Source organism: Varroa jacobsoni, unplaced genomic scaffold, assembly GCF_002532875.2.
Source record: "Varroa jacobsoni isolate VJ856 unplaced genomic scaffold, vjacob_1.0 scaffold_346, whole genome shotgun sequence".
Taxonomy (NCBI): domain Eukaryota; kingdom Metazoa; phylum Arthropoda; class Arachnida; order Mesostigmata; family Varroidae; genus Varroa; species Varroa jacobsoni.
In genome coordinates this window covers 113,666-125,556 of record NW_019213248.1, presented here as the reverse complement: position 1 = coordinate 125,556, position 11,891 = coordinate 113,666, and positions in this window count along the sequence as shown.

Genomic DNA, 11,891 nt, shown 5'->3' with positions numbered 1-11,891 from the left:
GTCACTGCCAGTTAGCTAGTGGAACTAAATAACATAATCTCTTCTCTACATGATAAGGTGAATTGGATAGTTTTTAAGTATAGTGTATACATGAAAACTCCCCGTTGTTCGTCATCCGTACGGGTAATAATCGCTTGAAGATGGCCGAATTGTTTAAAGAGGTCTGATGGTGGTTGACAGACGGGCGTGGTGTATATCTGCGCCGGAACAGCCATCCGCTAATTTGGGTCGGCCGAACAATTCAAATCCGGGTGCTCCAACTTCGAGTCTCATCGTCATTGACGTGGAGTGCTTCGGTACAGCGGTGGTCCAAACAGTCATTACCACGACATTCTCCTTTGTCGTGTGCTACTTGCGCTCGGAAAGACTTCTGCTCGATAAGGACAAAATGACACTTTTGACTTTTTTCGCGTTTTTCTACGAGTTTCGTTCGTTCAGCCGAACCGCACGGCCATACGCTCCCCCAGGCCAGCCGGCCACGCTGAGTGGGAGCACTAATAGCCGAAAAAAATAGAATAGCGGAGTGACACACATAGCGTTTCGGGTGTGGTATGAGGTATGCGTGTGTCTCGCCTTGGGCTGGCAACAAAATATTCATCAGAACTCGTTCACCTTATCTACCAACCAACCTCAAACTGTTCTTACATATACCTATTGTGAATCTTATTATTGTATAAGCACCTTAGTGCTGTGCTCTACATCCTATATGGTCCTGCATGGAAGCAGTCATGCAATGTATGCGCCTATATAGCTATGCTCAGCCACGGCGCGCTTCAGGTCCATCCTGGAGACTGCTGCTGACGTTGTACGGGTCTTGGAGGCGAAAGGTCTTAGAGCGTATTGTAGATGAGATGTTTGTTCGAGTCATGTAAAGAATGTAAGAGGCAAAAGATGTGGGGGTCGAAAACAATCAGAGACTGAAGTCAAGCGAAAGTTGAGAAGATGATCGACAGAATGCGCGGTAGGTGTCGGCAGCGTAATGGCTGTGCAGAAGACCGTTGGCAAGGCCCACAGAAACGAAAATTATTGCAGCCCAAATGTTTGTGGCTGTGGACTGGGCGGACAGTCCTTGCCACATGGGGTCTCCAGTTGAGAAAAGAAGCAGGTCAGTAAACAAAAGAAGGGCCTTGGACGTTCAGACCGGGCGCTCGCCGCAGACGAAAGAGAAACTAAAATTGTGTGCAGTGAGGATTTTGGCCATTGCAAGCGTTGCTCCCTGGGGAGTCTCAGCTACTGAGCTCGCACGCTAAAAGCTTGCACAGTGTAGGCCAGTGTACTGCGTAGGGCCAGGCAGGGCAACGGCAACTGAACTTGGGACCTCTTGCACCGAAATTGAAAGATGAAACGTAGTAGCAGTTAACTAAGATACAGTAAGGAGAAGTCAAAGGACACAAGCCTGCAGGAGTGAGCGAGTTAATACGGTTACCTTTGCTCACTTGAAACTTCACAAAAAAGAAGCACAATAGCATCACCAAAAATCGAAAATGTGAAAGAATGCAGAGACGACGGTGGAGAGAACAGTTTTAAGTCAAAAGAAAACAAATGACAGATCAATGCGCGAGTAACGAGACCTTTTGAAGGCATATCACAATGAAAAGCAAAAAATGAGGTGTTGGAGCGGACGAGTAGCACAGTCTATCTCAGCTCGTAGCGTCATCGTACTTTTATAGCGACGCTCTCTAGGTTCCCTTCAAGACTGGCGGCTTGCCCTCGCTGCCGTTTCTCTGTCGACATTTTGCTGTAGAGACGTACAAAGGCTTCTCCTGGAAGTGGAGCTCTGGCTGAGCCTGCCTGACGCTCCAGAGGGAAGACGCGAGCTTGATATAAGAAGAAGGAACATCGCCGAGGGCTATACTCTTTTTCTAACTGCTCTTCCTCTGAAGCCTCGTCATCACCCTTAAGAACCCCATCAAAGCCACTTTCCCCCTCGTTTTAATACTCTCACGAGCGCTATTTCAGCTAAGACCTCGCTTGCAGCAAAGTTTCTGCGCTGCTCTGCTGGCGAAAGAATGAAGAAATGCTGTGGCTTCTGCAACGTTAACTGCTCAAAGTCGGCTGAACGCTGACTCGCCCGTTCGTTCGCTCTTCGTGTCTTATAATAAAGATTAGCCTCATCAATCTTCCGAGACATTCATCGTCTTTAGCTACTCAATGTTAACCTGGCTCCGACAATTCGATGCTAATACGACAGCAGCGGTTAGTTGACGGCAGCTGGCTTACTCCGTCAGTAATTAAATAAGCATTGAAAAGACAAATAGGTTACGTTAGCGTTTCACTTATCGTAGATTTTATGCAGTATTATATAAAAAAACACGTTTGTAACAAATAAGTTGGATCAAGTCGTTTCATTTAGATGTTACTGAACTTGATGTTGCTTGTACCAAATGTCTAACAAGTTTAGTACGTTTGCCCTTAATTTCGAAATTATTACCTATCCACCGTTATTATTAAACTAAGCACTCCACCGTTCGAGCGTCAATTTGTCATCCCTTTAGAATCTAAATGTTAGAATGACCTTTGCGTTACCGTAGCGGCTGCCGCTGCCTCCGCCCGTTGTGGTTAAGTGTGCGCTATTGCGAGTAAACGAGGGCGTTCAGTAGGAGAATAAAGCATGCTCAAAATGGCCAGCTTGCTTTGTCTACGTATATATTCGTCTAACTATCTGACCGCTCTAGTTCTACATAAACTTCGCGTCCAATTCGCTTTATACCCACTGTCCTATACTGCCCCGGTAATCTCAATGACCTTGAGATTTGCCGATTACTTGCAACGCCATATGGGTTAAGAAAAGTTAGTGAAGGAATCGCGCACCTTCGGCGATGAAGTCTACTTGTGACATAAAAGGAAGAACTTTGAAAGAAGACGACAAAGATAATGAAGCTGTTAATCAAATTTCAACAAATTTAACAAGGCAAAGTTAACATCCACTCCCACTATGCCGTCTGCTTTTATGCTAACGATACACTTAGCGGCCTCTGAGCAGTCCACAATGGAACAACGACGGTGGTAACTTACACGCCGATAAAAAAGGCCAAAACGACATGAATCAGATACAGAAGTTTTTTTGCCCACTATCGTTCTTTCGTTCGTGGAAAAAATTCCAGACCAGTACGAAATCAGCATAAGAAGAAAAGAAACACAGACAACAAGCGGCTCCATTCCCTGACATGACCATGATATGGAACGATGGCAAAACATGGCTGGAGGAACTTAAGCAAGTGAAGTAAGATTTAGCGCGGATGCATGCGTCTACTGCTGTTGGTAGACCCACGGTCGCGATTGTCGGGACAGCGCTAGCTCATGTCCGCCCATCTTTCTTTTTCTATACAGGAACAAAACGTTATTGAAAAGGTGTAGCCCAACGAATATCGCCCACATAACGGCCACCACTGGAAATAAGCGCACACAAAAAAGAATATACAATAGAAGAAAATTAGGGTGGAAATATTAAACACTGGAACGCCAAAAGGCGGATAAGCGTTGGCTGCGCGACAGGGACCCCCAAAATTATTTACTAGAAGGATCGCTTGAAAATAGTAGCAAATCGGTAGGCGACAGCCCGTCGGAACGCTAAAGCCTATGTGCGCAGGAAGCCTGTCCTTAGAACGAGAAAGACAAAAAGGATTTTAACGAAAAGCCATTATAGCTTACGCATATAATAATAACCGAGAGGAGAGCGACGATCCAACTAGTGATTAGCTTTATCGGTGGGTTTGCATTAAGATAATACCCGACCACCGCCGCTAACGAGCAAAATGAGTCGCTGAAAAGCTGAAAGAAGCCAAGGCGAGCGCTAGCCGCCGAGGAACTATAAGGATTACGGGTGAAAAGTTAATTGGAATGAACTAGTAGTTGTGAGCCCTAGTTTAAAGTGAAGGGAGGACGACGAAGGTGCACCGACAAATGTCGACAGAACCGCGAAAGCAAATGTAGCTTGTCATGTTATAATAGTAGCGAATTGAAGAGAGGGTATGTTTTCCTTGTTTTGTATCGTGTGATACGCTCGTCGTATTTTTGAAATATATTTTTATATATAAAAGATGCATACTCACTCGTTGCAACAACTAGATGTATAATACCAATTGAGCTAATTTCGATACGTTTTATAGCTCACACTATGTGCATAGATGTGGATGTTTGTTTTGGAACTTAAACATTATTCATTGTTCAGTTATAGCGTTCTGAACTGTCGTATCGTTGACTCTTATTGATCAATAAGTACAAATAATGGGAAGTATCAAAAAGTTATGTGAAATCATTGGGACGCCACCATCAACGAATGGTCGCAAATTGCGATTGCAGTAACAAACACTGGCTAAACCCAAACAGATTGATCTTCAAGTTAACGCTGCGTATGGATTAATGTATAATAATAGATTATACACATCAGCAGGGAACGCTTTACATATAGAAGCACAGACATTATTCATGTTAAAATTTTAATAAAAGTTTCCACTACAATGATTCCTGGTTCAACTGAGACGCATGTTCTCATACGTGCAAAACGTGCTAATGTACATAACGTACGGCGTTCAAACGGTAGCTTCGTCGAGTAGTATTCGTTGCGGGTTTGTCTAAGCGCTCTCAATATCGCCATCATTGCCAATGCGCACTGGCGCTGTTTTTGATGTTTTTCCTGCTGATCGTGATCTTGGTGCTAATGCGGATATTGTGGCCCATTGTTAAATGGTGTCTACTACTACTATTGAACAGTAAGACTGTCCGTCTAGGCTAAATTTAGTCGTGTGATTAGCTTTTCGATAAGTTACCAGCTGCCCGCCTTACCGCTGTCTCCATCACCTTCGGTTTGCGAATGCTCCTAGCTCTCTGACTCTCGCCGCGAAGGCTTTAGCTGCCAAATGCCTTTAACTTTGGTGGAAACGGGGCGATGTAGCGACAATAGGGTAAGGAGGAGGGACATGTCGAATCGCAGGTCCGGTCAGCATCGGAATAGATGGGGCGAGGAAATGAAAATCGAAGCAATGCAACGCCAATGGGTTTTTGTGTACACCCCATCAGGCACGGCCATCCGATATGCCGCTGCTCCTGCTGATGATGCCGCTTCTCGTTACGCTGCCACCCAGCCGGGGCATTAGAAGGAAAAGGCAATGAGACACCAACACAACAGTATCTTTTCTTCAACAAACCAGCAGGCAGACGGATGTTACGGAAAGACGGCGGGATCTTGGCGCTCCGAAGCCGCTCCCGATGGAAGAGTCAATCGGGGCAGCAGTAGGAACAGGGACAAATACATCGCCAGATTAATACCAGGTCAATGCTGACACTGTCGTAACATCATAAGCACCATTGCAGTTATCAACGGCAGTATCGTTATCGCTATTAGAGTTTATCGATACATGTTTAACTCACTCAATTTCTGCTAGGTAACTCTCAACGACTTTTATCGCACGAGCACGTGTTTTATCCATCGGCGGTCCTTTTTGCTGAAAAATATACATAGGAAATTGATAGGTTAAATGTACCTGCGTTACTGAATAAAAACCAAAAAATCAGTGAAAACTTGGCAAATAGATGAAATTTATTGTGATTAGTTAACTGGTGTTAACACAAAAACATCATTCGATTCTCGCTGTGGCTTTTAATAAATGCATCGGAGTAAGACTTTGACGAGATTTCGTCTTTTTAGCACGGTTACGAAATTTCGAAGGGTTTTCGTTATTTTGGCGTGCAGAAGACACGGAAGAGGCACACTGAAAGGCGGTAACAAGCGGTGACTGGTAGAGCCTGACGGTGGTGACCATGTGACGGACGAAAAATTGCAATGTGTTAGTAGGCTGGAAGAAGGACGAACAATGAAAATTCCCAAATGGTAACAGCCCACTTCGGCGCTTCTCTTCTTATAGAAAGCTAGGAAAAAATTCAAATCAAGCCTTTTCCTATTTTATGATCGTCACCCAAACAAAATGGTAAATCTTTAATATTTGCTTATGCATGGCGATGCATAAAGAAAATCAAATAGAAGACCCTGAGTCTGCAAATTTTTCTAAGCAACGATACGCCCAGCTTGTCGTGCCGGTACTGTTGTGCTTTTCAACCGAGAGTATGTCGATCGGCGCATTTAATTCTCGCTAGTAACATATACGATATGTTATAGTATCGGTATACCTAAAAATGACGGGGCAAAGTGTATCAGCTTGTTTTTAATGGAATCATTTGTAGTGAATTTAGATATGTCAATGTGAAAAAATTACGTGGGCCAAAATGAAGAGATCGTTTTTTAAACCACTGCGCTAATTATCGCTTTTGGTGTGGACAGGAGAAAGATCTACTAGTTGAACCTACTGGATTTAGTCGTAGCGTAATCTAAGTCGATGCTAGATATAGTTATATAGTACATGTATGACGTACTATTTGTTGGAACAAAAGCCAGCACGTTAAAGTTCTATATCTGCTGGACATATAAAACCAATAAAAATCTATCCTTCAGATATAGATCGATAGGTAAACGGACATTATGACCATTTAGTTTAACGAATAAAGATAATATAGCTCAAATTTGGCTATCGCAATTTTAATATTATCAGTCTATGTACGATAATAATGAATTAAAAGGACTATCTCTGCTTTTCTATTCCATTCGTTAAGCCAACTATTTTCATTCAACTTCGACGTAAGAGGTTTACAGGTGATTTGAATCACTGTAGCTTTTTTTCTACACAAACTGGTGGGCTTTTGACAGAATGCCTACAAATAGGCACACCTTTAGTGTGCCTATTTGCTGAACGAGGCAGTAGTTAATTCGCCCATTTTTCCTAAAAGCCTATGGCCAAACCTACAAAATCAACTGGCCCCACCTTCTTTACTAATTTCACTGACCGGGCCATCCGATCGTTCTCCATTATAGCACGCGCAGGCCCCCAGGTAATAATATTGCCGATGCAATATATAACATTCTTCGGCCTGATGAAACGAGCCCTTGGTAACATATTTGTTTATCGTTAAGAAGAAGACCTTCGACGTTGGAATCGCCTCTTTCCCTATAGTGACCAGCGGCGACTGGCCTTGCAGACGATGGTGTTCCTTACATTCAAAAACCCATGCGATTTTGCCAACTAGAGGATGACTGCGAGCGGACGAGTGAGTACAAAAACAACAATATAAGACTTTTTCTTTCCTGTTCTATATACTAGTGTATCCTACGATTTGGTGCACTATCCTGGCAATAGGCACCACTTTGACACACTTAGAACCGCTAGACGCTTCGCTTGGCAAAATCTTGACCCCACCGGTCGAAGGATGGATAGTGTTTCAGCTCTATCGGAAGCTGGAGAAAGGAGAGAGATGGTTGAATAAACGAATAAACAAAAAAGATGAGGGACATAGCTATAAAAGCAATACAAGAGAGGTGATATGAAAGGGTGATAGCACAAGCGGGAGTAATAAAATCAGCGGCAACAACGTCAACGACGACGTCATGCTAAACAATGACGCACGAGCGAATTGTCTATACATGAAAGCCAAAAGGAAGGCGAAACAGGCCGAGACGATTCGTTAGCTCCGCTATGTAATAATTATACAGTAGCAATGTCTCGTAAAAGTTCGTCATTGCCGCCGAGTATAGTAGTGCTACAACTGTGTGCTAGTGCGCTTCAGAAGAAACGGCCAGAAGACGCGTCCTGCACGCACTAAATGAACGGGCACCCGCTGCCAACTGTCAATAACCAGATTCGACCTACGACGGCCCAGCAAGTCTACGCGTTTAGTTGCATACGTCTGATTGCATTAAGTCCGATGACGACGGCAACCTGGGTTTCCTTGTCGGTCGCGATAGGCCCACCAGTAGCAACTGCTCTGTTGAATAATGGAGCGGTAGCATCTTACTTCTAAGATTACTGTTACTACGCCTGCCACTTCGACAGTTGTTAACAAAAACTATGCCACTTCACGGTAGCTTTGCAAATAAACTAACGGTAAATTGGTACGCAGGCAAGGCAGCTTGTCGCTGCGTATAATACCGGCGGTGCTGAATGGTGCCGGGTAGCGTTCTTCACGATCTTGACAGGGTCAAAGGCCCTTGTAGCCATAGCACATGGAACACGCACGACACACAACGACAACATTATGGATACTAAAAAAGGCGAGCGTAAGTACTAGCAAACATAAACACCTGGACGCTTGCCAACAATAAGTGCATCTAAAATCTGGGCTGAGGAGTTTCGTCCTTTCAGATGCTGTACCAATGCATCGTCCACTCGTACCTCGCCAGCTTCTACGGATTGGTATAAGATCGTTAAATTCTGCAAATACTTCTGCTGAAGAAAGCATTGTGGGTAATACCATAAACAACCCCATTATCATAAAGATTTATCTTTAATCAAATAAAATGCTAATTGAGTTGATTGCGGTGCCGTTTTAATTATATGAAAGTTTATTGGAGTACTAGCCAGTGCTCGCGTTGTCGATTCAGTGCAAAGTACTTTGCTACAGCAAGTAGGCAAAAACCGCGGCAAAGACACCTTAACTACCTAATATTCTGCGATTCGCAGTAACTACTCATAATAAAAAAAGCTTGAACGAATCGGAGAGTAACCGTTTTTATAGCAATAACTTCGTTCCTAAAGCCTGTTATAGGCCTACATCGTCTATCGTTAAGCAAATGCCTATATTTTCTATATGCGACACATCGCTATTTCTAGGAAATCTGAGGCGTCCTATGACCCCTGTCTGTTGGAAGTTCATCAGCACATAGAAGAGAAAAATGGTGAGGATCAAGCTGGACGTTTATGGAGCAAGAGCTATAACTGATGAAGCCTGCGGAGGGCCATATAGAGCGAACCAGCCTATAATTAGATCTTTTACAGTATACGAGCTTCATCACAGTATGTGGCGCAATGGACTATAATTTGCCTGGAGCTACGTGTATCTGCACAAGACGTAATGCATTATGCGTCGGGTATTAGGCGGCGACGTTCGTGACAGGATCAATGGCCAGTCTCTTCGATAAAGTATGCCAGTCACAAAAACCCAAATGTTAATTTCGTACGTTCTTTCAATATACAGTTGTATTTTCCAGGACATATATACTTGTAGAAAAACCATAAGTACTTATTAGAGAAAAACACATATCGCTTTTGAGTTTTTGTTTTGCCGGTGAGTTGAAGTCGATAAAGAAAAACATTTTGTTTCTGAGAAGGAAGAAATATTATACATTTTTTACACCACAATGACACATGAAATTTCCTCACATGTGGACCAAGCTTAGTGACTATCAGCCCTTTACTTTGTTGTGTATATATATATACGTACACTTAGACTTCTATTGCCTTCACAGGCTTAACACTGATTACTTATGTTAGCAAGTGTTAAACACTGAGTTGCTTACAAAGGCATAACTATGCAGGACCGTTCGTTTTAGGAGCAATTTCCTTTACGCCCAGGTAAGGCACTGGAAGGCTCCGACGGTGTCCTTTCTTACCATAATTTTACTTGTCTTGTCAGTATGCCCCTACTTGATGGTTGGTTTCCGACTGAATAATAAGATTGCTCCAAATGTATTTTGTTGGCATTATAATATGAACGTGCCTTAAAATAATTATAGCAAAGGAATATCCTATTATAAATAGTATATCCGTCTAACGATGTTCTTACTACTGCCAATAATAGGAGCAGCCACGCATAAGATACTGATCGGAAATTATGTTCCCGTTCCTACTAACTGAAAGAGTTAGTTATTGGTAACAATCTATAATACCCCTTTCTATACTAGGTTTTTGCGTACTATCTGTGTCGGCCACAACATAATCAGAACGGATGAACCTCATTTCAACAGGTAGGGTAACATTACAAGGTTAGGTCTCTACAATTCCCTTTTAGTTTTAATTAAATCCTCCTTTAACGCCAGTGGGGTTGCTGGCGGTTTCTACCTTTGCTTTTGCTAGTCCCGCTCGTTTTGCTGTACGCATCTGCGTAACGTGCTGCTATCGGCCGGCGGCGTAGTTTCTGTTGCGATGTTTCATCGCAGTTCTCTGGAGTATAACTGGCTTGCTTTGCTAACTAATGGAGAGATCGACTTATACCCCTACACGTCGCACCCAGCGTCTTCGAGTGCATTTGCATAGAATGAGTAAGCAGATAGCAGACAGGGAGTCAGCCGACTTATTGAGACGGCTCCTCGGATAGACCTAGGTTGTGCGGCTGGATATCACCCAGCCAGATGGACAGACTGGCTAACCAGCAATGGAACTTGCCAACTGAACGTCGCGATCGAAAGGCCACAGGGAGATCACCAGCGTGGGTGAACGATCGAATAAAGGGGGCTGCTGAGAGCCAAGTGGACCCAAAATTGCAGAAAAAGTCAAAATGGACCGGTTACTGGATAGCCTGTTGGAACTCCGTGCACCAAGGCTGCAGGTACAGACATTTGCATGCCATAGAGAAAGACAGTCAGCAAGCCGGCCAGGCAGTGTGGCCATATGAATCCACTGCACGCTATCAACATCGTAGTTTTTCAGCAGGATTTCCCTCTTGCGATGGGCCAAAAACAGCTGCTATCCGGAAGTGCCGGATTGGGCTGCGGAAGCACAAGTGACAAGATAGATCGATCACTAAATACTACGTGTATATATATATACATATATTTGAGTATAAATATTGCCAGACGTATTCCTACAACCGCTCAATGAGAGTAGCGGCGGATGGCAAGCACGTTCCGTGACGATAGCAGTTCGTCGGCGGCAGGGCCTTTACCGAGCCGAACGTGCTCTCGTTTGGCTTCTTCCAAGGGATAAGCAGTGGCTGGAGAGATCTAGCGCTGTTATTGCTATCGTTAAAAACAGTGGCGGCAATGACGATGGCCACGGTAGTATCCTTTCCAATTTTCCCTCTCGTTCCACTCGGGCACCTTACCGTCCTTCAGTATGACATACAGTGCCAAAGGTCAATCACAGTAGCGCTGGCGCAGTGCTCGCGATATCAACGGTAACATACATAAGTATGACCTGGTACCCTCTTCTACGGTAGGAAAAGTCGCGAAACAAGCATGCCTGTGTTTCAGTGGAACTATTTTCGGTCACTCGGGCGATGGTTCATTCACCGACGCGACACGAACGGCAGGGCACTGGCCTTCTTTGTAATCATAGGGCTCTCGTCCGCGTATCGCACAGATGTGCGACACGAGCTGGCTCAGGAAGTACAAATACACACTTTTTTTCCAAGCGTCCTCTCTTGCTGAACAGCAGCGTCTTCGTGCCGGTAGATGGCGACCTCAACAATCGGGGCCGTGATCTCTCCTTTTTCTCATTTCCAGTCCGATTCCTGTTTTGCATCCCCGGCTATTTTCTACGGCTGGTGCACGCAAGACATGCGAGCGGCGTCTGTATCCAAATCGTACGGTCCTCATGTCTTTACCTGTTATATAGGTCGAAAGCCTACCTAGCCTAACTAGATTTCGGCTAGACAGAAACAAAAAAAAAAAACGAGAACTTGCGTTTCTACGACTGCTGCTTCGTACGAATGTAGCAATGCTAAATATACGGAGCTAGAAATGAGGAAAACCATTAGGAGTTGGATAAGCGATCAGACGGGGTGAAGGGAATAACATTGATAGAGCAAGCGAATATAGTTGTGTGAGAACCAACTATCTTGTGGTGTATTGTACGGCTTTTCTAGAACATACTACTAACAAACAACTATTGCTGGTCTTGTTCTTGTTGCTGCTGCAGATAATAACAGGCAGCGTGGTGGTTCAAAGAACCTTCAATCAGTGGCTCGAAACACAGCCGAACTGTAGTAACTGGCAACTTAACGTAATGGTAGCGTAGTTGGCTGGGTTGAACAGACAACGATTGTGTCAGCGAAACATTACGAAGATGCTAGGGGCGGAGGCAACGTCTGGCGACTTTATTCAATTCAACAGCTGCAATGAACAACCG